Source organism: Cornus florida, unplaced genomic scaffold, assembly GCF_030987335.1.
Source record: "Cornus florida cultivar Cherokee Brave unplaced genomic scaffold, ASM3098733v1 CherokeeBrave_3.0.0_Hap2_Chr10, whole genome shotgun sequence".
Taxonomy (NCBI): Eukaryota; Viridiplantae; Streptophyta; class Magnoliopsida; order Cornales; family Cornaceae; genus Cornus; species Cornus florida.
This window is the reverse complement of record NW_026775580.1, coordinates 72,447,169-72,472,989: the sequence shown is the minus strand read 5'-3', so window position 1 is coordinate 72,472,989 and position 25,821 is coordinate 72,447,169.

The following is a 25,821-nucleotide window of genomic DNA, read 5'->3' as shown; positions in this document are numbered from 1 at the left end:
ATAGTAATTGTTTGTTGGTCGAGAGTTTTATCCAACCAATTTATATCACTTTGAAAGGTGAATTCATTGGTGTTTAGAAAAAAAAAATGCTGTCTTGTGATTTGAATTTTAGGGTTTGAATGTAAAGAGGAAAGCAATTGTCTCGAGGCTAAGTGATGTCTGTTATTCAGGGCATGTGGATTTTTGGTTGAGTGCAGGGATATTTAGGTTTAGTGAATTGTTTGATCAAACAATTTAGATTGGTCAGGCTGTTTGCACTACACAATTGGCACTGAGATCATTCCCTTAGGTTGAAGGAGCAAACAAGGTTTAACCTCCTTAAGTTGGTTTTTGACTGGGATAAGCTCTTGTTCCTTAGGTTGATTGTTGAATACCAAATGTAACTTTCTTGGTCAAAAGCTTACCCTAGTTGATCTTCAACATTCTAACCACCACCTTGGTCTAAAGCCAACCGAAATTGATCTTTCAATAGTTTATTGGTGTTCTCATTAGACTCTAGAAACAAAGCAAGAAGAGGTACAATATATATACAGGTACTATATATATGAGTCATGTTTATGAATCATTTTATACATATTTTAATTTAATATAATTTAACAAATTTAATATATTTTTTTTTGAGATGAGTAATGATTTAAGGATCAAATTCAATTGATGTGGTGGATCCTAAGTGATGTGGTGGATCCTATGATCATGACGTGTTGATTAAAATGCAGAGCTCATGGGCTCTCTAATGTGAGCTGAAGAGCAAAACAATGTGTAATATCTCACATCAGACATTCCTAGCCCAAAATTTATCAAATTCGGCAGTAAACAAATTGGCTTGAGCCTGAAGTGGCAAATGCTGGTGTTCAAGCTTGTGCATGGCATCTTGCAACAATTTCTTTTGGGTCATTCATATGTTATCAGGAACTTGTTCAAATTTAAAAGCAGGGCTAGTTTGGTTGACAACTGGTTTGGGCCAAAGCTCATGTTCTCATAGTCCACTTACGTCTTTTGTAACTGGGGTTTTTTCATTGTTGGCACAGTTGTGGGTGCAGATGTGCCCAAGTGGTGAACCCATATTAGTCAGCACAAGGCACTAATCTAAGCAAACCACGAGTCCTACCTCAATCCCAAAGGAGATCCAGCAGTAGCAACTGCTGAATTTATTGTGTCATGGCAAAACACTGGCACAATGCTTCCTCCGCAGCAGTGTTTGTGACTTCTATGCTGCCTAGCGGTCAGTAGAGGCACGTGTGTGTGAGTACTAACTAGGGGAAAAAAAAAAACTTCTATGCTGCCACTTGTAACAAGTTAAACGTTTGTCATTCGATTTAAAAATATAAATTGTTAGGTGATACTGCTTATTTACGTGCTCTTATTACAAGTCCAAGGCCTTTCCATCCGAGTCGGAGGTGCCACCAGAGGTTCTAATATGACAACCCCATTCAAAGAGCTGAATCCAAACTCTTCTCAACACGAATGCCTCAGCTAGAGAAGGGTTCGATCCTCGTACGGTTGGATACAAAGACCCTAAGCTTTCAAGATTGTCCACGTGGTCCAAACGCCACCACACCTTCACCAACTAAAGCTCCATCAACACAAAGCCACCATCAATCCGGACAAAAATCGTCTCCAGTGGAACAGTGAGCCTGTTCTAGCCGGTTGGTTTGTGTGGCCTACAATTGGCCACGTCAATTAAAAAACTACTATTGGTTGTAGTAACAAATGTCTAACTGCAACGGGCCCCACATATATACACGTTTGAATTATATTAACGAAATATTTCAACAGTTATCTAAACAAATAAATTTACCAAAGGGTCCTTATGTTTATCTAGGGAAAAGTCAAATCTGCCCTAGCCATTTAAACTTCTAGAGAGAGAGAGAGAGAGTTTTAGAGAGAGAAAGAGAGGAAATGTTGGGGAGGGTTAGATCGTCATTTAGTTTTCTGGAATGCTTTGAGTTGAAGAGGACACCTTCCAAGATCATCAAAGACGATTCTCTCTCCATTTACGGTATTATTGCTCTTCCTCTATTTCCACATCTAATTCCTGTTTTGATACCCAATTAATCTCTTCATATAATAATTATTTTTTTTAATTTTTATAGATCTCCATAATTTAAATCAGATTGTGTGAAATGGATTTTTTTTCCCTGTTTAATTTTCAAATAGAACCCATTTTAGTGGCGAAAATCAATATCAATATAATATGAATTATGAGTCATTTTATTTTATTTATTTATTTTGTAATTATCTAGTTTTAGTAGTAGAATTTCTAGCTAAGACACTTTGATTATTCTTTAATTCAGCTGCTGCTATGCGTTTAATTTATTCACTTGGTTCCTAAATTTATGTGGGTTGGCGGTTGTGGATGAAATTGAATATCTTGTTGTTTGGAATCGAAGAAAAAGCTAATACTCCACTCTACTTTACCTAATACAACCCTCTTGGTTGAGAGGAAATACACATTTAATTTTCTTGGTGGAACCCAAGAATACGACTTCAATATAGTTTTTTTTTTCTTCATTTCACCAACTTTCTTAGCTGCCAAACATAAACTTTATGCCAATTACTTGAAGAAGACAACATATATTAAGAAAGATGAAGACTTTGTCATGGTTTTCCTTATACAATTATTTAGTATAGGGTGGGTAAATATTTTTTTTTTTTTGGGAAAAAAACTGAAAGTTTATTAATGGACGAAGATTAGATTTTTACAAGAATTTTGGGCGGGGAATGCTTCAAGCATGAATTTTGGGCGGTGGTTGAAATTGAGATGTTCAAATGCGGCAGCAATTACTGCCATTCGAGAATTCCGAAGAATAAGTTATGAAGTGATCATTTAATCATCTTTCTTCTCAGTGAGATTGCTCAAAAATCGATTCTCCTAGCATGGGTTTGTTTAAAGAAATGGAATTCCGTATTTGTTGTTGTTTTCTAAGTACTCGTTTGTCAGTCTGATATTTCAGTTCACCACCTATTTGATACTTTGCCTCAGTATACATAATCCCCCTCTATTTCCATAACTAATGATGACTATTATTAATATATCATCATATAATTCAAATAATATCATTTAATTTGAGCACATATTGCACTGCACTTGGTGTTATTTATGTTTGTGGACAGACTACATGATGTGTAAAGATATAGTAATAATTTAAAGAGGAGAACTAAATAAAATCTTGAAAATTCGCAGCGTGATCTAAGCTCACTCCCTGAGAACTTGATGAATACAGATATAAGCAGTACTTCTGCAAGCATTCCACCCTATGAGGAGGCACTTAATATAGACTTTGATTGTTCTTTCACTTGCGTTTCAAGGAGTGATATTGATAACAAGTATATGAGCACCTTAAAAGAGCCTCAAAAGAGGAACTTGTCAATTCTTTACTTGTTCTCCAGATATAAGAGTTCTCGAAAAGCTCTAAGCTCACCTGATGAGGCAATGGCGACAGAGAATGACTATTCTTCTTCTAGCGTTTCACCAGAGTCCGGGAACACCAGCTAATATATGAACAACATTTGGCAACGGAAAGAACGTGTCACTTTTTTCTTGTATTTTAAATTTGTAAGGTATAAATGTGGATGTATAACTAATGAGAATGCAAATTTATTCAGCAGTTCCTGTTTCATTGATAAAACCAATTCTTAATTCCCCTTTCAAAATCAGTAATACCCCTAATTTTAAAAGGATAGTCTCGGTATTTTATTAATTGTTAATTTTAAAAGGATAGTCTTGATATTTTATTAATTATTTTAATTGAGTTTTTGATTCTTTCATTGATTTCTTGGCTATTTGTTAATTATTTATATGAATTAATTGACTATGTGTTTATTTGAAATACTCATTTAATGATGTGTATTTGTTTACTAAATGTTAGGTGTTTTATTTAAAAATAATGTTTAGGAATTAAATGTTTTAAATGGTTGTGTTATTTTATTGTATTTTATTTTTATTTTAAGGGTTATGGATAGTAGTCATGGGCCAACCAATTGAGTTCCATGGACTACTTGGATAAGGGTTTAATGGGTACGGATAATTACCCATGGATAGTATATATGTATATATATATAATTAAATTATATATATATATATATATATATATATATATATATATATATATATATATAAGGAAAGTCCTTTGGAGATAATCTAATGTATTTATTTTATTTAGCTAAAAATAATTTACATAGATTATACGTAACTTATATTTTTAGTTACATTTTTAGTGTTTTAATTTTACTTTTCTTTGTTAATTGAATGTGGATTGGAAAAAGGAATAGGGTTAATATGTAGCCTATAAATATACAACTATAGGGTTGGAAAAAGGGGTTAGAAATATATCACGTATATTTTAGAGAGAGAGAAATAAGGAGGAAGAAGGATGATGAAGAAGAAGAAGGAGGTTAGGGTTTTTATCAAATCCCTAAAGGTAAGTTCTTGTTCTACACTTCTCCTTTGATCTGTGGAATTTATATCTCTAGTATAATCTTAGGATTATTTAAAGAACCATTAAAATTGAAATTTATAATTTAATTAATCTACAACGTAGGTTTTTTTATTATATTTTTCATGGTTGTTCTTGTGTATAAATTGATAAATTCATGATTTGATTTGATTACTTTATGATTTGTTACATGTTTTGCATAATGTATTTTCATATCTGTATATTGATGAAATCTAGAAATATGCCTTAGAATCTTTAAACAATAAATATTTGGGTTCACAGTAGAGTTCTGGGCTGAATCGCGTAAACAGGGTTGAGTCGTCGATACAGTGCTCGAGCCTTGGGGACCAAGCTCGAGTCATGGATGAAAAGCTCGAGCCTGTAAGGAAAAGCTCGAGCAATTGGATGTAAAACTCGAGTCTGAGAAGGAAAGCTCAAGCAATTAAAGGAAAGGCTTGAGTCTGAAGTAGGATGCTCGAGCCTGAAGCAGGGTGCTTGAGCAATTGGGACAAAAGTTTAAGCCTTACCTGGAGAAGTTTTGGAAACAACGTTGTATTATTATTTATTGAATTTGAGGAGTCCTAAACATCAAATAAGGACTAGGAATGAGTTTAAATAAATTTTTAAACAAACTTAAATATATCAATGCATGCTATTTAATTCTTTAATGAATAAATGGATTTAGTCTTTAGTTTATTCTAACAAATAAGATTAAATGTATAACATGAACGGTATATGAAGAATGCTTTCATGATTGTATAGTAAAATATCAGTCTGTTTAAGATTCAGTATGTGCAGGATGTGTGATGTAGGGAGCTTAAATAAATTTATAAGTCATTCCTATTTTGTGATAACATGATATCATATTATTATGTTTATTCTGAATTGTTTGATGTATTCTTTTAATTATTACATCAACTGTTGGATTATGTGGATGTAGTGCACAAGTATGGGATGGTGGCACTCTAGGGATGGATTAACTTATCAGTTAAGTCCTACCTATTTTATAAGGGAACGGATTAACTAAAATGTTAAGTCCTACTTATATTTGTGTCAGGCCAACTGAACAAGTTGGATGATACGTAGTGAATTAATTTAGATTGGATGTATATATATAGACATATGCCATGATATAAGCTTGAGTCTTAGGATCATGACTAGGGTGCGTATTTTGCCAAGGATGTGTAGCTAGATATAGTGTAGTTGTTCCCTGGTAGGTCTAGGTACTCATGCCCACTATATGTGCTTTTTGCATGTTGCCTACTATTCAGGTTGAGACAACCCTATAGTTTAGTGAGGTTCCTTTAGTGTGTTTATGTATTACGGACTACTTAGCTATTGCATGGGTTAGCTATAGATATATAGTTTCTTCGGTCTCTGTTTGGGTTGTCGTAGAAAGAACTTATTCGTGGGCCTGACCCACTATTATTATTTTTCAGGTACTCGTCAGTTCCAGACATAGAGTTTGTTCATGCTGAGCAGAGACAGTCCACATCATTCTTCCGGTGTAGGACTCTTTTTATGTTTTAGTTTTGGATTATGTTTATTTTCAGTTGTTTCGGTTGGATTATCATTAGGGGTTCACTAGATGGATTCCCGAGTTGTAAGGATAATTTAAGGTTTTTGATAGTTCATTTGGAGGATTTATTATTTAGTTTTCTTTTCTGCTATGTTATTTATTCTTAGTTATTTCTTTTATATTCTGTGTTCATTTATATACTTAATTGTTTGGTATCCTTCGGATCTGTGTTTGGACTTGATCACCCATGGCTCTAGAATCGAGGGGTATCACAGTTGGTATAAGAGCATTTCAGGTTTAAATGTCTCTAGGGATCTATTATTTTAAGACTTCCGCGTAGCGTATTCTTTTGTGTAGAGCTTAAGTTTAGGATTCGTTGAATTCCTTTATGGTTCGTTTAAAATCGTGCTGATGTCTGTCTTTTTATATCAACAGAATGGTTAATGCTAGAACTAGATGAAACAATAGGTAGCGAAGGGAAGCGGCACGTAGGCAGCAAAATCTCCTACAGTGTTAGCTAATGGAGGAAGAATAACATTTGCCTGGATTTCAAGACGATGGTGGTCAGTTGCATGAAGAGCAGGAAGAAGTTCAGTAGACTCCGGATCAGGGAAGAGATCCAGAGTATCCTCCTCATCTTAATGACCTCATTGCTCGAGCTATAGAAGCAGGAGTAACAGCTGCACTTCAAAATCAGCCACAGGTTTAACAGGCACCTATACCAGCACCAGTGGTTCAGACTGATTCTTGAGAAAAGGCTAGGAATTCTTTCACAAAGGGAAGGCCACCCAAGTTTATAGGCTCCACCGATGCGAAAATAGCTCACCAGTGGAAGAAGGATATCGAGCGACATCTTCGCATAGTTCAGTGCACAAAGGTTCAGAAGCAGATGCTTGCTACCTTTAATCTTGTCGAAGATGCACTCTAGTGGTGGGAGTCAGTTACCACCGCGGAGGAGAGGACTTCATTCAACTATGAGCAGTTCAATACTTACTTTAACGAGAAGTATTTTCCATATGCAGTTAGGATAGCTATGAAGACAGAGTTCCTTAATCTAAAGCAGGGGAACATGACAGTGGCAGAATATGAGCAGCAGTTCATGCGCTTATCTCTTTTTCCTCCAAAGGAGGTGGATACAGAGGAGAAGAAACATAATAGTTTCGTTAAGGGACTTATGTGGTCTATTAAGAGATTTATTAAAGGTAGTCTGGCCTACACTACTTATGCTCAGGTGATAGATGCTGCTCTACAACAATATCAGTTGACTGTGGACTTCAGACAGGCTAATAGTGAGAAACGGGGTGACGAAGACTCTGCTAATCAGCCAGCTGAGAAAGGGAACGGCAATGGACACCGACACAATGATATGGGTAAATTCCAGGGACAGCAGTCTTGGAAGAAGCATAAGGGTGGTTCTGATACTCACAGAGATGGGGCACCTATTCAGAGGAAGCAGAATGGGGGACTGTGATACCCCTCGATTCTAGAGCCACGGGTGATCAAGTCTGAGCACAGATCCGAAGGATATCAAACAATTAATATTTAATCGAACACAGAATACAAAATGAATTTAAGAAATAATAATAAGCTGAAGGAATACTAAATTAAAAATCTTCAAATATAAATATTTAAACTCTGACAATCCAAATTTCATAAGTTTACAACTCGGGAATCCATTTCCAGTGGACCCCTAATAAAAATCCAAACCGAGCGAAAATAAATAACTGAAGATAAAAGCCCAAATCGAATATCAGGAAAGAAGTCCTACATCGTCGGTAGAATGAAAGATCGTCTCTGCTCAGCTCGAACAAGCTCTAAAACCTCAACCATCCAACACCTGAAAAATAATAAGTGGGTCAGGCCCACTAGCAAGTTCTATACTACTACTACCCAAGCAGAAACCCGATACGCATGTACATCTTAACCAATCCAACAATAACTAAATAGTCCGTAGATACATATATATATAATCACACTACAGGACTCTCACTGGACTACAGGCCTGTCTCAACCTAACTAGTAGGCACTATGCAAAAACGCACCCGAGGTGGGCATGACTACCTAGACCTAGCAGGGTACACATACAACCATCATAGCCAACTATGCATCCCAATGCATATACGCTCCCTAGCCAACGACTCTGAGACTCAGGCTCATATCGTGGCACCATAAAATATATTTAAATTCCGTTTCAAACCAAAGTGTCACTTAACTATTTAGTGATCTAACACAAAACACAGGTAGGACTTAACCTTTGTAGTTAATCCATCCCTTAATCCAGAGTAGGTAGGACTTAGCGTTCGTTTGAGCTAATCCCCCTAGTATGTCACCGTCCCATACCGGTGCATACAAACCATCCATTCAGTATTGATAATATATGTATAACGGCATAGCATATCAATATCAACATATCCAATCACAAGCATAACAAGAATGTTTAACTAGCATGCTTATTCAATACATCCAGTACCTGATTCTCTAACAAGTTTTAAATGCAGAGAATAAATATAATCAACCTGTAACTCACAACAAGCATAATAATAATAACAGAATTAACATGCTTATTGATACCAACTCCACAACATCCAATAAGTTGATATAAAGAACTCTTTGTAAACATTAACTAACTTCTGATTATATGATAACAGAATTTATATAAACTGACCTGTTTAAACTCATACCATTGTTACATGATTTAACCATAAACCCCTAATTCAATTGCTAACTTAGAATTTAACAACTTGAATCGTCTGCAAAATCTTAACCATGTAAACTTCCTTAAAAGTGACTTACTGACACTTATTCCGATTATAATCATTCTGTAATCTAATATGATTAATTTAAATCACAGAAACATGATTAAACAATATTCCCATTCCCAGACAAAATTGCAACTCATAGGGTTATGCACTTAAAATCCTCTGCCTCCAAAACAGTCCACAAGTTCACCTGAAAATACAACGATTTAAAACTACCGACCTCTTTGTAATTTTTTATGTATTAACCCACCTTCAAAATTTTAATAAGACTTAGATGCTACTGGAACATCCCTGCATAGTTCCTAATAGCATCTGAAAACACCAAATTCTGAAACCCGTAGCCAAAACCATCACTGAAAAGGCGAAAAACTGAAAACCGTTGAAGGAGCCGGCTCCACACAAAGTGGAACCGCCTCCACTACCAAGTAGAGCCGGCTCTGCTACAAAGTAGAGCCTGCTCCACTTTTTAATTGAGCCTGCTCTACTTGAACTAGAGCAGGCTCCTTCCCCTGTGCGTCGTTTTTCCAATCCCGGCGGTGTCTGGCTGTGTTGATCCTCCAAACCAAATTTCTTGCTGATTAAAATTAAGTCCTTGGGTGTTCAAAAGTTAATTAACTTCCTTGATTAATAATCACATTCAGTGGAAACAAGAATTAAACAGAATAATTTAAAAACGCTTAACATGTACCTAAAAGAAAACATACTGTTCAACTTCTTCTCCAACTCCGGCAACTTTGTTCCTCCAACCCACGTTTCCTATGGATTAAAACTAAGTCCCAAAGGGCTCTAAAGTTGTTTAAGTTCATTACTTATTATTCAAAACCATATGAAACAAGAATTTCGCAAAACCGTTTCTAAGTGGATTAAAACCCCTAAAAGAACACATACTGTTCAAATTTGTTTAATCTTTCAAACCCACTTTCTTTCCAGTTTAAAACTAAAACCCAAGATGCTCCCGAGTAATTTCAATTCATTATTCATTAGTTAAATTCAATTTGAAATAAGAATTAAACACAAACAGTTTAAAAATGAACAAAACACACATACAAGAAAAGATACTGTTATGAAGCAATTTACGTGTAAAGCAATTTAATTTAATCTTTATTTCATCCTGAGACTGTATTAGGGATGCAAAGAACACAGGTCAAAGAGATAGAGTTAGTTATAGAACTTGCCTTACACCGACGGTTCTTCGCAAGTTCTCCGGTAACCTCTCTGTTTGCTCTTTCTTTCTCTGTTCCCTCTATGCCTCCTTACGTTTTTTTGTTTAATTGTTTCTCTAAACCCTAAACCACCGTAATGAGCCTATTTATAAACTTAAACTTTAAACCCTAATCCATATATAATACAGCCCATAAGCAAACCTAGGTTATACACTGTCGGCTGTCAATGCAAACTATAAACCCCGTGAAACTATATTCACGTGAAAACTAATTTAAATTTAATTTAACTTAAAACAATTTAATTACACCACATTAATTCCACATTTATATTAAATTTCATAAATTCAAAGTAACATAAACAAAGAAGTAAATTAAGTCAAATTATCATAAGCAAAGAAGTAAATTAAAACCATTAGAGAAAATAGAACAATTAAATTAAAGTAAATCCCTAATTAAATAAAGTAAATCAATTAAACTTAAAAATGTAATTAAATAAATTCCAAAACTATCCTTCTAAAAATTAGGGGTATTACAGGGACCATAGGCAGGATAGGGTCAGCCATAGGCTAACCACCAGAGGAGGAAATTTGGCACTTTCCAGAGGAGTTGCTACACTTACGGAGAGTTTGGTTATACTTCTAGGCAGTGTCCTAGAGCAGGACAAGGACAGGGACAACATGTACAGCGGGACAGAGGACACCATTACCTTTACCCGCTCCACAGATTCCACGGATTTAGGGACAGACGTATCTGGCTTTACCAGCACCGCCACAGCCTCAGGGACAGGCACCGCAGCAGTTGACAGGGTGTATAACCCCATGCCACAGGATGTTCAAGCGCCTCAGGCTGTTGAGGGTATGTTTCCTATTCATGGTAGATCTGGTTATGTTTTATATGATACGGGTGCTACGCATTCATTCGTGTCTAGTACTTTTGTTGCATTATCTGGGATGACGACGCGAGTGTGTGATAGACCTCATGGTATTTCTACACCTATGGGCGATATAGCTATTTTACATGAGAGTGATGGGCCTGTGACACTAGATATTGGTAGACTTTGATTTCTAGCTAATCTATTGGTCCTAGACATGCACACTTATGATGTGATACTTGGGATGGATTGGTTATCTAATTGCCATGCCCAAGTTAATTGTTATGTTAGGTCTATTATTTTCACTATACTTGGACATGATATGTATGCCATTACTATGCTACGTTCTAATGGGGTTTGTAGCACTTATTTGTTTCATATGGAGGAGGAGACCGATGAGGAGATTACTGTGTCACTGGACAACATACCAGTTGTACAGGAATTTTCAGATGTCTTTCAAGAAATTCCAGGATTGCCACCTAGTCGAGAGATAGACTTTGTTATTGATTTAGCTCCAGGCACTACGCCTATTACTAGGGTACCATACTGGTAGCACCAATAGAGATGCGTGAACTGAGAGATCAGATTCAGCAATTGCTTAGTCAGGGTTTTATTCATTGGAGTACTTCACCTTGGGGAGCGCTAGTTTTGTTTGTGAAAAAGAATGATGGTTCACTTCGCCTGTGTATAGATTACAGAGAGTTGAATAAGGTTACTATTCGTAACAAGTATCCTTTGCCCAGGATCGATGATTTTTTTGATCAGCTAAAGGGAGCTACATACTTCTTTAAGATTGATCTGCATTCTGGATATCATTAACTTTGGGTTAGGGAGTAGGATGTTCCTAGGACAACGTTTCTTACTAGATATGGTTCTTATGAGTTTCGTGTCATGCCTTTCGGATTGACTAACGCATCAGCAGTCTTCATGGATCTAATGAACAGAGTCTTCAGGGCTTACTTAGATCAGTTTGTCATCGTGTTCATTGATGATATTTTGGTCTATTCTAAGACAAAGGATGATCATGCTAGACATCTTTGTACAGTGTTGCAGAAGCTTCGTGAACACCAGTTATATGCCAAATTCGAGAAGTGTGAATTTTGGCAGCGAGAATTGAAGTTTTTGGGTCATGTAGTGTCAGAGAAAGGGATAGCGTCGAATTCGGCCAAGGTTTCAGCAGTGATAGAATGGGGACAACCTACTTCACCTATAGAGATTCGGAGTTTTCTGGGACTAGCAGGATACTATCGTCGATTCATTCAGGAGTTCTCGAAGATAGTGGGACTACTCACTCATTTGACTAAGAAGGGTGTACGGTTCGTATGGGATGAACACTGTCAGAAAGTTTTTGACGAGCTAAAGAATAAGTTGACTTCTGCACCGGTTCTATCTATTCCACAGAGCGGGATAGAGTATCTTGTCTACACAGATATTTCTTTGCAAAGTCTTGGGTGTGTTTTGATGCAGGAGGAGCGACCAATTTCGTATGGATCTCGTAAGCTTAAACCTTATGAGTTTAATTATCCAACACATGATTTGGAGTTGGCAGCTGTGGTATTTGCCTTACGCATTTGGAGGCATTATCTGTTGGGAGAATCTTTCAGATTATTTAGTGATTATAAGAGTTTGCAGTATTTGTTCACTCAGCGGGAACTGAATATGAGATAGCGTAGATGGTTAGAATTTGTGAAAGATTATCATTTCACTATATAGTACCATCTAGGGAAAGCGAATGTGATGGCAGGTGCACTCAGTCGCTGACCTTCTGGGAGTCTTTTTGCATTGTTCGCTATTGAATGGAATGCTTTGAAGACCGTTGATGAGTTGTCTGATACTTTTATGGCATGCATGGTAGTTACACCTTCGATCATTCATAAGGTATTGAAGGCACAACTCACGGATCAGCAGTGCATTAATAAGGTTACAGAGATAGCTTCTGAGAATGTTCCATTTTATCACGTTGGGACTGATGGAGGCTTGAGGTACAAGAGGTGTTTAGTAGTACCCTCTGCTGACGATTTGAGGAAGGACGTGATGACCGAGACTTATTGTTCTGAGTTTTCTGTTCATCCAGAAGGAGTGTATCAGGATATAAAGAGGCATTTTTGGTGGGTAGGTATGAAGAAGGACATTGCTATTATTGTTTCTCAGTGTAGTACTTGTCAGATAGTCAAAATTGATCATTAGCGGCCACCAGGTTCTCTATAACCACTACTTATGCCAGAGTGGAAATGGGAGGGCATTTCTATGGATTTTGTTGAGGGATTGCCAAATTCATTTAAGGATCACAATTCCATTTGGGTCATCATTGATAGGTTGACCAAATCAGCTCATTTCTTGCCTATTCACACTGATTACACTTCAGAACAGTTGGTGAGACTTTACATAACAGAGATTGTGAAATTGCATGGCATACCGTTATCTATTATATCGGATAGGGATTCGAGCTTTGTATCAGGATTTTGGAAGAGTTTTCAGTAGGCTTTGGGTACTGAATTGCATCTTAGTACTGCTTACCATCCTCAGACTGATGGACAGACTGAGAGGGTTAATCAGATCATGGAGGATATACTTCTTTCTTGTGTCCTTGACTTTAAGGGTTATTGGGAGGACTATTTGCCACTTGTGGAGTTTGTATATACCAATAGCTTTCAGAAGACTATTGGCATGGCACTGTTTAAGGCTTTATGTGGTCGACCTTGTAGATCTCCTGTTTGTTGGATGGAGGTTGGTAAGAGCAGATTTTTGGGTCCTGAATTCATTTAGGATACCTCTGAAAAGGTTGCTCTTATTAAGGATCGTATGCGCACTGCCCAGAGTAGGCAGAAGAGTTATGCAGCTCGTCGTACTCGCGCATTGGAGTTTCAGGTGGGAGATCAGGTTTTACTCAAAGTGTCTCCTATGAAAGGAGTAATGCGCTTTGGGAAGAAAGGGAAGTTGTCACCACGTTTTGTCGGTCCTTTTATGATTACAAATCGAATTGGAGTGGTGGCTTATTACTTAGCACTTCCGAACCATTTATATTGTGTCCACAATGTGTTCCATGTTTCCATGTTGCTGAAATTTCTTCACGATGAAGATCGTTATCAGCATATTGATGTTGGTGAGATTGAGTTGTAGCCAGATGCAACCTATGTGGAACCACCATATCGTATTGTCGACCATAGGAATCAGATTCTTCGTGATAAGGTTATCCCTTTGGTACGTGTCCAGTGGAGTCAACACAATGAGGCTAAATCTACTTGTGAACGGGAGGATGTCATTCGCTCCACTTTTCCAGACATAATGAATGAAGGTAAGGGTGAATTCTGAGGACGTAATTCCTTTTGTTAGGGTGCAAGAATATAATACCCCTAATTTTAAAAGAATAGTCTCGGTATTTTATTAATTGTTTTAATTGTGTTTTTGATTCTTTCATTGATTTCTTGGCTATTTGTTAATAGTTTATATGAATTAATTGATTATGTGTTTATTTGAAATACCTGTTTAATGATGTGTATTTGTTTACTTAAATGTTAGGTGTTTTCTTTAAAAATAATGTTTAGGAATTAAATGTTTTAAATGGTTGTTTTATTTTATTGTATTTTATTTTTATTTTAAGGGTTATGGATAGTAGTCATGGGCCAACCAATTGGGTTCCATGGACTACTTGAAAAAGGGGTTTAATGGGTACAGATAATTACCCATGAATAGTGTATATGTATATATATATATATATATATATATATATATATATATATATATATATATATATATATATATATATTTAAGGAAATTCCTTTGGAGATAATCTAATATATTTATTTTATTTAGCTAAAAATAATTTACATAGATTATATATAACTTATATTTTTAGTTATCTTTTTAATGTTTTAGTTTTATTTTTCTTTATTAATTGAATGTGGATTGGGGAAAGAAATAGGGTTAATATGTAGCCTATAAATATATAACTATACGGTTGGAAAAAGGGGCTTGAAATATATCACGTATATTTTAGAGAGAGAGAGAGAAAGAAGGAGGAAGAAGGAAGATGAAGAAGAAGAAGGAGGCTATGGTTTTTATCAAATTCCTAAAGACAAGTTCTTGTTCTACATTTCTCCTTTGATCTGTGGAATTTATATCTCTAGTATAATCTTAGGATTATTTAAAAAACCATTAAAACTGGAATTTATAATTTAATTGATCTAGAACGTAGGTTTTTAAATTATATTTTTCATGGCTGTTCTTGTGTATAAATTGATAAATTCATGATTTGATTCGATTACTTTATGATTTGTTACATATTTTACATAATGTATTTTCATATCTGTATATTGATGGAACCTAGAAACATGCCTTAGAATCCTTAAACATTAAATATTTGGGTTCACGGTAGAGTTCTGGGCTGAATCGCGTAAACAGGGTTGAGTCATCGATACAGTGCTCAAGCCTTGGGGACCAAGCTCGAGCCATGGATTAAAAGTTCGAGCCTGTAAGGAAAAGCTCAAGCAATTGGATGTAAAGTTCGAGCCTGAAAAGGAAAGCTCGAGCAATTAAAGGAAAGGCTCGAGCCCGAAGTAAGATGCTCTAGCCTGAAGTAGGGTGCTCGAGCAATTGGGACAAAAGCTCAAGCCTTACCTGGAGAAGTTTCGAAAATTGGGTTGTATTATTATTTTTTTTATTGAATTTGATGAGTCCTAAATATCAAATAAGGACTAGGAATGAGTTTAAATAAATTTTTAAACAAACTTAAATATATCAATGCATGCTATTTAATTCTTTAATGAATAAATGGATTTAGTCTTTAGTTTATTCTAACAAATAAGATTAAATGTATAGCATAAATGGTATATGGAGAATGCTTACATGATTGTATAGTAAAATATCAGTCTGTTTAAGATTTAGTATGTGCAGGATGTGTGATGTAGGAAGCTTAAATAAATTTATAGGTCATTCCTATTTTGTGCTAACATGATATCATATTATTATGTTTTTTCTGGATTGTTTGATGTACTTTTTTAATTATTACATCAACTATTAGATTATGTGGATGTAGTGCACCAGTATGGGATGGTGGCACTCTAGGGATGTATTAACTTATTAGTTAAGTTCTACCTATTTTATAAGGGAATGGATTAACTAAAATGTTAAATCCTACTTATATTTGTGTCAGGTCAACTGAACAAGTTGGATGATACGTAGTGGATTAATTTAGATTAGATGTATATATATAGACATATGCCATGATATGAACTTGAGTCTTAGGATCATGACTAGGGTGCGTATTTTGCTAAGGATGTGTAGCTAGATATAGTGTAGTTGTTCCCTGGTAGGTCTAGGTACTCATGCCCACTATATGTGCATTTTGCATGTTGCCTACTATTCAGGTTGAGACAACCCTATAGTCTAGTGAGGTTCCTTTAGTATGTATATATATTACGGACTACTTAGCTATTGCATGGGTTAGCTATAGATATATAGTTTCTCCGGTCTCTGTTTGGGTTGTGGTAAAAAGAACTTATTCGTGGGCCAGACCCATTATTATTATTTTTTAGGTGCTTGTCAGTTCCAGACACAGAGTTTGGTTGTGCTGAGTAGAGACAGTCCACATCATTCTTCCGGTTTTACATATGACTCTCTTTATGTTTTAGTTTCAGATTATGTTTATTTTCAGTTGTTTCGGTTGGATTATCATTAGGGGTCCACTAGATGGATTCCCGAGTTGTAAGGATAATTTAAGGTTTTGGATAGTTCATTTGGAGGAGTTATTATTTAGTTTTCTTTTCTGCTAGGTTATTTATTTTTAGTTATTTCTTTTGTATTTTGTGTTTATTTACATACTTAATTGTTTGGTATCCCTCGGATTTGTGCTAGGACTTGATCACCAGTGGCTCTAGAATCGAGGGGTTTCACAAAATCCCACCGTGATAAGTAGGTTCAAACATGTAAACCATTTAACGGCTCTTAAATATTGATTATTGTTACAAATAAATTCTTTGCTTTTTGGGCATTGGAAATTTTATCTCAGGATTATGGGTTGGACATAGCATATGTTTTGTTCTCTTTAATCATAGTTTGTCAGAAAAGAAGTTTCATTGCCTTTTTCTACACATCGAGGAATCACAATTTACAATAGTGGAGCAATACGAAGATGGTAAATTTTATATAAATGATGGTTGAAGCTAAAATTGATGCTTCCCCTCTTAACCCCCACTCATTGGGAAAAAGGTGTGTGTGTATATATATATATATATATATTTGGATTTCTAGATTACCAACAAACACATTTTTAAGACCTTGTAACAATTAAAGTATGCACACATCCAAAGTAAAGACTAAGATTTTCCAATACAAAAGGTTAAGAAGATTTGTACAAATGTATTTGAATTATTTTTGAAGTAGTGTATTCAATTACTATGTTTGGTACGAATATATTGGGATGTTATTTATAATTTATGAATGAAACTATTTAAGCAAATGTTTGGCTGATTTGTACAAATGTATTTGAATTATTTTTGAAGTAGTGTATGCAACTACTATGTTTGGTACAAATATATTGGGATGTTATTTATAACTTATAATGAAACTATTTAAATAAAGGTTGGGATGATTTGTACAATTGTATTTGAATTATTTTTAAAGTAGTATATGTAACTACTATGTTCCGTACGAATATATTAGGATATCATTTATAACTTATGAATGAAACTATTTAAATAAAGGTTGGGATAATTTTTACAAATGTGTTTGAATTATTTTTGAAGTAGTGTATGCAACTGTTATGTTTGGTACAAATATATTGGGATGTTATTTATAACTTATGAATAAAACTATTTAAGTAAACGTTGTGATGATTTGTACAAATATATTTGAATTATTTTTGAAGTAGTGTATGCAATTGCTATGTTTGGTACAAATATATTGGGATGTTATTTATAACTTATGAATGAAACTATTTAAGTAAAGGTTGTGATGATTTGTACAAATTTATTTGAATTATTTTTGAAATAGTGTATGCAACTACTATATTTGGCACAAATATATTGGGATTTTATTTATAACTTATGAATGAAACTATTTAAATAAATATTGGATGATTTGTATAAATGTAATTGAATTATTTTTGAAGTAATGTATGCAACTGCTATGTTTGGTACAAATATATTGGAATGTTATTTATAACTTATGAATGAAACTATTTAAATAAATGTTGGGATGATTTGTACAAATGTAATTGAATTATTTTTGAAGTAGTGTATGTAACTGCCATCTTCTGTACAAATATATTGGGATGTTATTTATAACTTATGAATGAAACTATTCAAGTAAAGGTTGGGCTGATTTGTACAAATGTATTTGAATTATTTTTGAGGTAGTGTATGCAACTGCTATATTTGGCACAAATATATTGGGATATTATTTATAACTTATGAATGAAACTATTTAAATAAATGTTGTGATGATTTTTACAAATGTATTTGAATTATTTTTGAAGTAGTGTATGTAACTTGTAATACCTCTAATTTTAAAAGGATAGTCTCGACATTTTAAGTATTATTTAATTGCATTTTTTTTAATTATTTCATTTTTTATTTGCTTGTTTGTTTGAATTAATTGTGAATTATGTTATTTAAATGAATTGTTTTATTTAAGTGTTTATTTAATTGTACTTGTTATTCTTTTGAATTGAATTAATTGTATTCTTTATTTTATTTAAATGTTTTGTTTAATTGTTTATTTTAATTATTTGTTTTCCTTGTTATATGCTTATGTGAATTAGTGAATTAAATGTTTTAATAGTTTTAGGGTTTTATTTTCTTCACGGATGTAGCCGACTTGGTTATGTAAGTAGGTTAGTTTTCTTTTCCTTCTCTCAATATAAATAGAATTAGGGTTGGTATTTGTATAAGCCTATATATATACCTTTATACGTCTGCCAAGGGCTTGTAAACCCTGTTCACGCATATAAAGAGACAGAGAGAAACAAAGAGAAATAGAGAGAGGAAGATTAGGGTTTGACTTAGACTAAGACTGAACCAAGGAGGGGAAATTGGCTTGCTCGTGGGTTGAACTAGGAGCAACAGTGGTCGATGAAAGTAGGTCGCCGGAATTATTAAAGACGACGGTTTAAGGTTTTGAACGGAAACTTAAAGGCAAGTCTCTATTCTAACTCTTCCCCCTAAACCTGTGTTCTGTGCATGCTTAGGTAGACTCCAGGGGTTTGATTAATGCTAAAACAAATCTTTTATGCATGTTTAAACTATATTTAAACTCGTTGAATTAAACTGGTTTGCAAATTCTTAAAGTTCTGTTAACTGGTTTTTGCTGTCTTTGAGTTTCCGCTTTGTTTAATTGAGATCATCGATGCATGTCAATGTCTTATAATTAATCAGGGACATTGAATGAACACTAGAATAAGTATGTAAAACATTACAGTGGCCCTCCGAGTATAGCCGGAGGCGAGGAAGACGAAGCAGAATCACATAACAACTTCAGGGAGTGAGAGAGCAGGCTCCCAAAAGGAGGGAGCCAGCTCCCTCATTGATGGATCCAGCTCCAAGGAGTATGGAGCCTGCTCCCAACTCCTTAGAGCGGGCTCCCAAGTTAATGGAGTAGGCTCTCAACTTATGAGAGCCTGCTCTCGCCTGAAATGCACAGTTTTGGTCTTTTTAGGGGCTGTTTGGGCTGTCTGGAGTATTTTTAATCCGTTTAAATTGCACTGAAGGATGCAATTAATTGTGAAAGACCTATGAAAATATTAGGAAGCATTATCACATTAGTGTATTAAAGAATGAAGCAATATGAAGATAAAGAAAAGCCTACATGTTGAGCACTGTTTTGTTAAGTTGTTTGCTTACTGAAACTTACCAAATCTTTCGCATATGATTTAATAATTTTTAATAATATTTCAACAGTGTTATAAGGGTGATGGATTACCGGCAATTAACTAGGCTTGGTTTAGATTAAATTGATATTTAATTTATTAAAAATGGTATCAATTTCTGGACTGTTTGGAGGATTTAATTGCTTACTATAATGCTAGCATTTTGTGTATGTATGATTAAACAGTATTAATCATGTTTAAGCTCTGAGATAAGCATAATTGATTAACTAAAACTGTAGTATGCTTATATGGAGTTAATTGATGTTTTAACGATTTAGATTGCATCAATTGTTAGATTTATGGATTGTTATGAAATTTACGTTTAAGAATTTCACTATAATGTGTTCAGTAATGATTTTGATTATTATTATATTGTTCTGGATTATAATTGATGAACTGCTTGTATTGTTTTGTTAATTGTTGGATTGGTTGTGTGTGTATGCACCGGTTAGTTCAAAGCACTAAGTCCTACATATTCTAAAATGAGTTAGATTAACTATAAAAGTTAAGTCCTACTTATATATATGTATCTGCACCGGTATGGGACGGTAGCATATTATGGATGGCTTAGTTCAAAACACTAAGATCTACCTATTCTGGGGATGGATTAGTTCAGAACATTAAGTCCTACCTATTCTGATGTAAGGTCGATTAACTATAAAAGTTAAGTCCTACTTATATATATGACAGGTCAATAAACATTTGAATGTCATACCTTGAATGGATTATATATATATATCTTTATAATGCCGTGATATGAGCTTGAGTCTCAGGATCATGGTTAGGGTGCGTATATCACCTAGGATGGATAACTGGACATAGTTGCTGTTCCCTGGTAGGTCTAGGTATACATGACCACGTTACGTGCGATTTGCATGTTACCTTCTATTCAGGCTGAGACTACACTATAGTCTAGTGAGCGTTCTATAGTTTGTATTTATATCTATATGGACTACTTTAGTTATTACTGAGCTATCTAGGATGTATCTGTGTATCGGGTTTCTGTATGGATTGTAGTAGGATAGGACTTGCATGTGGGCCTGACCCACTCCCTTATTTTTCAGGTGTTGTCACTTCCAGGGTTAAAGCTTGATCGTGCAGAGCAGATACAGTCACTAACTCCTCCGACTACGTAGGACTGCTCTCTATGTTTCACTTTAGATTTTATTACAGTTGTTTCCTTTTAAGTGTGGGATTTGGATAGGGGTCCACTAGATGGATTCCCGAGTTGTACATATATTGGAAAGTTTGGAATTTATATTAATTTATAAATTTTGAGGATTTTATAATTAGAATTCTTTTCAGCTTATTATTTTATTCTTATTTCATTTTAGTATTTTGTGCTTATTTACATATTAATTGTCTGGTTTCCCTCAGATCTGTGCTCGAACTTGATCACTCGTGTCTCTAGAATTGAGGGGTATCACAGTTGGTATCAGAGCACTTCAGGTTCAGTGTCTCTAGGATTCAATCGTATAAGATTTCTGCGTAGCATACTCTATTGTTTAGAGCTAAAGTTTAGGATTCGTTGTATTCCTTTACGGTTCGGTTTAAAGCATACTGATGTCTGTCTTTCTGTGTTAACAGAATGGTTAATATTCGAATCAGACGGAATAACAGTCAACAAAGGAGAACGGCACGTAGGCAGTAAGATCGCCTACGGCGTTAGCAAATGGAGGAAGAGCAGCAACTGCCTAGGCTTCAGGAGAAAGAGCAGGGGGAAGGTGGTCAGTTGCGCACCGAGTAGGAGGATCTATAACAGACTCAGGGGTCTCAGGATCGGGGCTACAATCAAGGCAGGAATCTAGAGTTTTTTCCTCAGTTAGTTTACATCATTGCTCAAGCTGTAACTGCAGACGTAGTAACTGCACTTCAGAATCAGTCACACGTTCAACGGACACTCAAAGCAGTACTAGTGGTGCAGAATGTGGTCAAGGTTCATTGTTTTAGTTACGGAGAGGATGGGCATACATCCAACCAATGTCCTGGGTTAACTCAGAGACAGTAGAATGGGGACCACAGGCAGGACGGGATCAGCTACCGTCTAACCAGCAAAGGAGGCCATTTGGTACTTTAGGGGTACTTGTTATACTTGTGGAGAGTATGGCCACACTTCAAGGCAGTGTCCTAAACAAGGAGATCTCGGGCCATCCAAGCAGGAGGGTACCGAACCACAAGGAGGATGGCTCTTTTAAGAGTGATTTTTGGTTACTAGTAGTAGTAGAGATTTTAGTAAAAGTGTGGTACGGATTTGATCACGTACACTAGTATTTTGTTAAAGAATATTTTACAATTATTCTTTTGGAGATTTATGATTTAAAGAAGTTCTTAATAAAGTGAACTAGCGGTTTTGACTATCTTTATTGTGTTTTATAAGAGTATTTTGGTGATAGTTACATTAATGGTTTTATTAAACTATTTTGGAATGGGATTGTCGCTATAATTAATGATTATCATAGTGGAATGGTTGGTATTTGGAAAGGCAAACAAATATTTACTTGTGAGTACATTGTGTTGAGACAGGACGATTACCATGGGATTTATAAAAGAACTTGTGTAAATCAATAAGGTTGTTTGGTTTCAAGGGAAGAATTCCCAAGATGGAGCAATAATCTAAAAGTGAGTAGATTTCGGAGCATGTTGTCTTACCTTATGTGTTTTGCTTTACGGATTATTCAGGAGTTTTGGGTTTTATTGTTTAGTGGACACAGGTATGTTGATAGATCTCATGGTGTTTCTACACCTTTAAGCGATGTTGCCATTTTATATGAGAGTGATAGCTTGTGACACTAGATATTGGTAGACTCAGAAGTCTAGCCAATCTATTGGTCCTGGATATGCACACTTATGCTGTGTTACTTGGGATGGATTGGTTATTTCACTACCATGCCCAAGTTAAATGTTTTGATAGGATTAATGTGTTCACCATACCCGGACAGGATAGGTAAGTTGTCACTATGCCACGTTCTAACGGGGTTACTAGCACTTCTTTGTTCCATATGGAGCAGGAAACAGAGGAGGGGATTACTGTATCATAGGATAGTATACCAATTGTACAGGACTTTTCGGATGTATTTCAGGAGATTCCAAGGTTGCCACCTAGTCGCGAGATAGACTTTGGGATTGACTTAGCTCCAGGTACTGCGCCTATTGCTGGAACAACATACAGGATGACACCAGTGGTGATGCGAGAGCTGAGGGATCAGATTCAGCAATTACTTAGGCAGAGTAATTCACCCTGGGGAGCACCAGTGCTGTTTGTAAAGAAGAAGGATGGTTCGCTTCGCCTGTGTATAGATTACAGGGAGTTGAACAAGGTTACTATTCAAAATAAGTATCTATTGCCCAGGATCGATGATCTTTTTGATCAGTTGAAGGGAGCTACATACTTCTCTAAGATTGATCTGCGTTCTGGGTATCATCAACTGTGGGTTAGGGAGCAAGACGTTTCGAGGATAACATTTCTCTCTAGATATGGGTCTTATGAGTTTCGTGTCATGCCTTTCAGACTGACTAACGCACCTGCGGTTTTCATGGACTTAATGAACAGAGTTTTCAGGGCTTATGTAGATCAGTTTGTCATTGTCTTTATAGATGACATTTTGATTTATTCAAAGTCAGAGGACTATCATGCTAGACATCTGTGCATAATCATGCAGAAGCTTCGTCAGCACCAGTTATAAGCCAAGTTTGAGAAGTGTGAATTTTGGCAGCGGGAAGTGAAGTTTCTGGGTCACGTGGTGTCAGAAAGGGGAATAACAGTGGATCCAGCCAAGGTTTCAGCGGTGGTTGAGTGGGGACAACTTACTTCACCTACCGAGATTCGGAGTTTCCTCGGATTGGCAGGATACTATCGTAGGTTCATCCAGGGGTTCTCGAAAATAGCGGGACCGCTCACTTACCTAACTAAGAAAGGAGTACGGTTCGTGTGGGATGAATATTGTCAAAAAGCTTTTGATGAGCTAAAGCGCAAGTTGATTTCTGCACCGGTTCTGTCTACTCTACAGAGCGGGATTGAGTATCTTGTCTACACAGATGCTTCTTTGTAGGGTCTTGGATGTGTTTTGATGCAGGAGGAGCAACCGATTTCCTATGGATCTCGGAAGCTTAAGCCTCATGAGCTTAATTATCCAACATATGATTTGGAGTTGGCAGCTATGATTTTTGCTTTACGCATTTGGAGGCATTATCTGTTGGTAGAATCCTTCAGATTATTTAGTGATCACAAGAGTCTACAATATTTGTTCACTTAGCGGGAGCTGAATATGAGATAGCGCCAATGGTTAGAGTTTATGACAGACTATCATTTCTCTATACAGTACTATCCAGAGAAAGTGAATGTGGTGGCAGATGCACTCAGTCGCCGACTTGTTGCTAGTCTTTCTGCTCTATTCACTACTGAGTGGAATGCTTTGAAGACGGTGGATGAGTTGTCAGATACTTTTATGGCTTGCATGGTAGTTACGTCTTTTATTATTCACAAAGTTTTGAAGGCACAGCTCACGGATCAACAGTGCATTGACAAAATTGCAGAGATAACTTCTGGGGAGGTTCCATTTTACTATGTTGGGGTTGATGGAGGTTTAAGGTACTAGGGACGGTTAGTGGTACCTTTTGCTGATGATTTGAGGAAGGATGTGTTGACTGAGATTCACCACTCTGAGTTTTTTGTTCATTCAGGTGTAGACAAGATGTATCAGGATATGAAGCGACAGTCTTGGTGGGCAGGTATGAAAAGGACATTGCTATTTTTTTTTTTTTGTCTCTCGATTTAGTACTTGTCAGATGGTCAAGATTGATCATCAGCGGCCGCCAGGAGCTCTATAGCCACTACCTATACTGGAGTGGAAATGGGAGAACATTTCTATAGATTTTGTAGAGGGATTGCCTAATTCCTTTAAGGATCACAATTCCATTTGGGTCATCGTTGATAGATTGACTAAATCAACTCATTTCTTGCTTATTTGTACTAACTTCACTTTGGAGCAGTTGACGAGACTTTATATTGCAGAGATTGTAAAACTGCATGACATTCTGTTGTCTATTATATTGGACAGGGATTCGAGCTTTGTGTCAGGATTTTGAAAGAGTTTTCAGCAGGCTTTGGGTATAGAGTTGCATCTTAGCACTGCTTATCATCTTCAGACTGATGGACAAACTGAGAGGTTTAATCAGATCGTGGAGGATATGCTTCGTTCGTGTGTTCTTGATTACAAGGGCCATTGGGAGGATTATTTGCCACTTGTGGAGTTTGCATATAACAATAGTTTTCAGAAGACTATTGGTATCGCGCCATTTGAGGAATTGTATGGCCAACCGTGTTGGTCGCCTGTTTGTTGAATGGAGGTTGGAGAGAACAGATTTTTGGGTCCTGAGTTCATTAAGGATACCTCTGAGAAAATTGCTCTTATTAGGGATTGTATGCGCACTGCCCAGAGTCAGCAGAAGAGTTACGCAGATCATCGTACTCGTGCATTGGAGATTCAGATGAGGATCGGTATCAGCATATCGATGTTAGGGAGATCGAGTTGTTGCCGGATGCAACATATTTGGAGTCACCGTGTCGTATTGTCGATCGTCGGGATTAAATCCTTCGTAAAAAGGTTATCCCTTTAGTGCATGTTCGGTAGAGTCATCACAATGAGGCTTAGTCTCCTTAGGAATGGGAGGATGTCATTCGCTCGCAGTTTCTTAACATAATGGAAGAAGGTAAGAGCGAATTCCGAGGACGGAATTCCTTATGTTAGGGGGGAAGAATGTAATACCCCTAATTTTAAAAGGATAGTCTCGGCATTTTAAGTATTGTTTAATTGCATTTTTTTTAATTATTTAATTGTTTAGTTGCTTGTTTGTTTGAATTAATTGTGAATTATGTTATTTAAATGAATTGTTTTATTTAAGTGTTTATTTAATTGTACTTGTTGTTTTTTTGAATCGAATTAATTGTATTCTTTATTTTATTTAAATGTTTTGTTTAATTGTTTGTTCTAATTATTTGTTTTCCTTGTTATATGCTTATGTGGATTAGTGAATTAAATGTTTTAATACTTTTAGGGTTTTATTTTCTTCACGGATGTAGCCGACATGGTTATGTAAGTAGGTTAGTTTTCTTTTCCTTCTCTCAATATTATTAGAATTAGGGTTGGTATTTGTATAAGCCTATATATATACCTTTATACGTCTGCCAAGGGTTTGTAAACCCTGTTCACG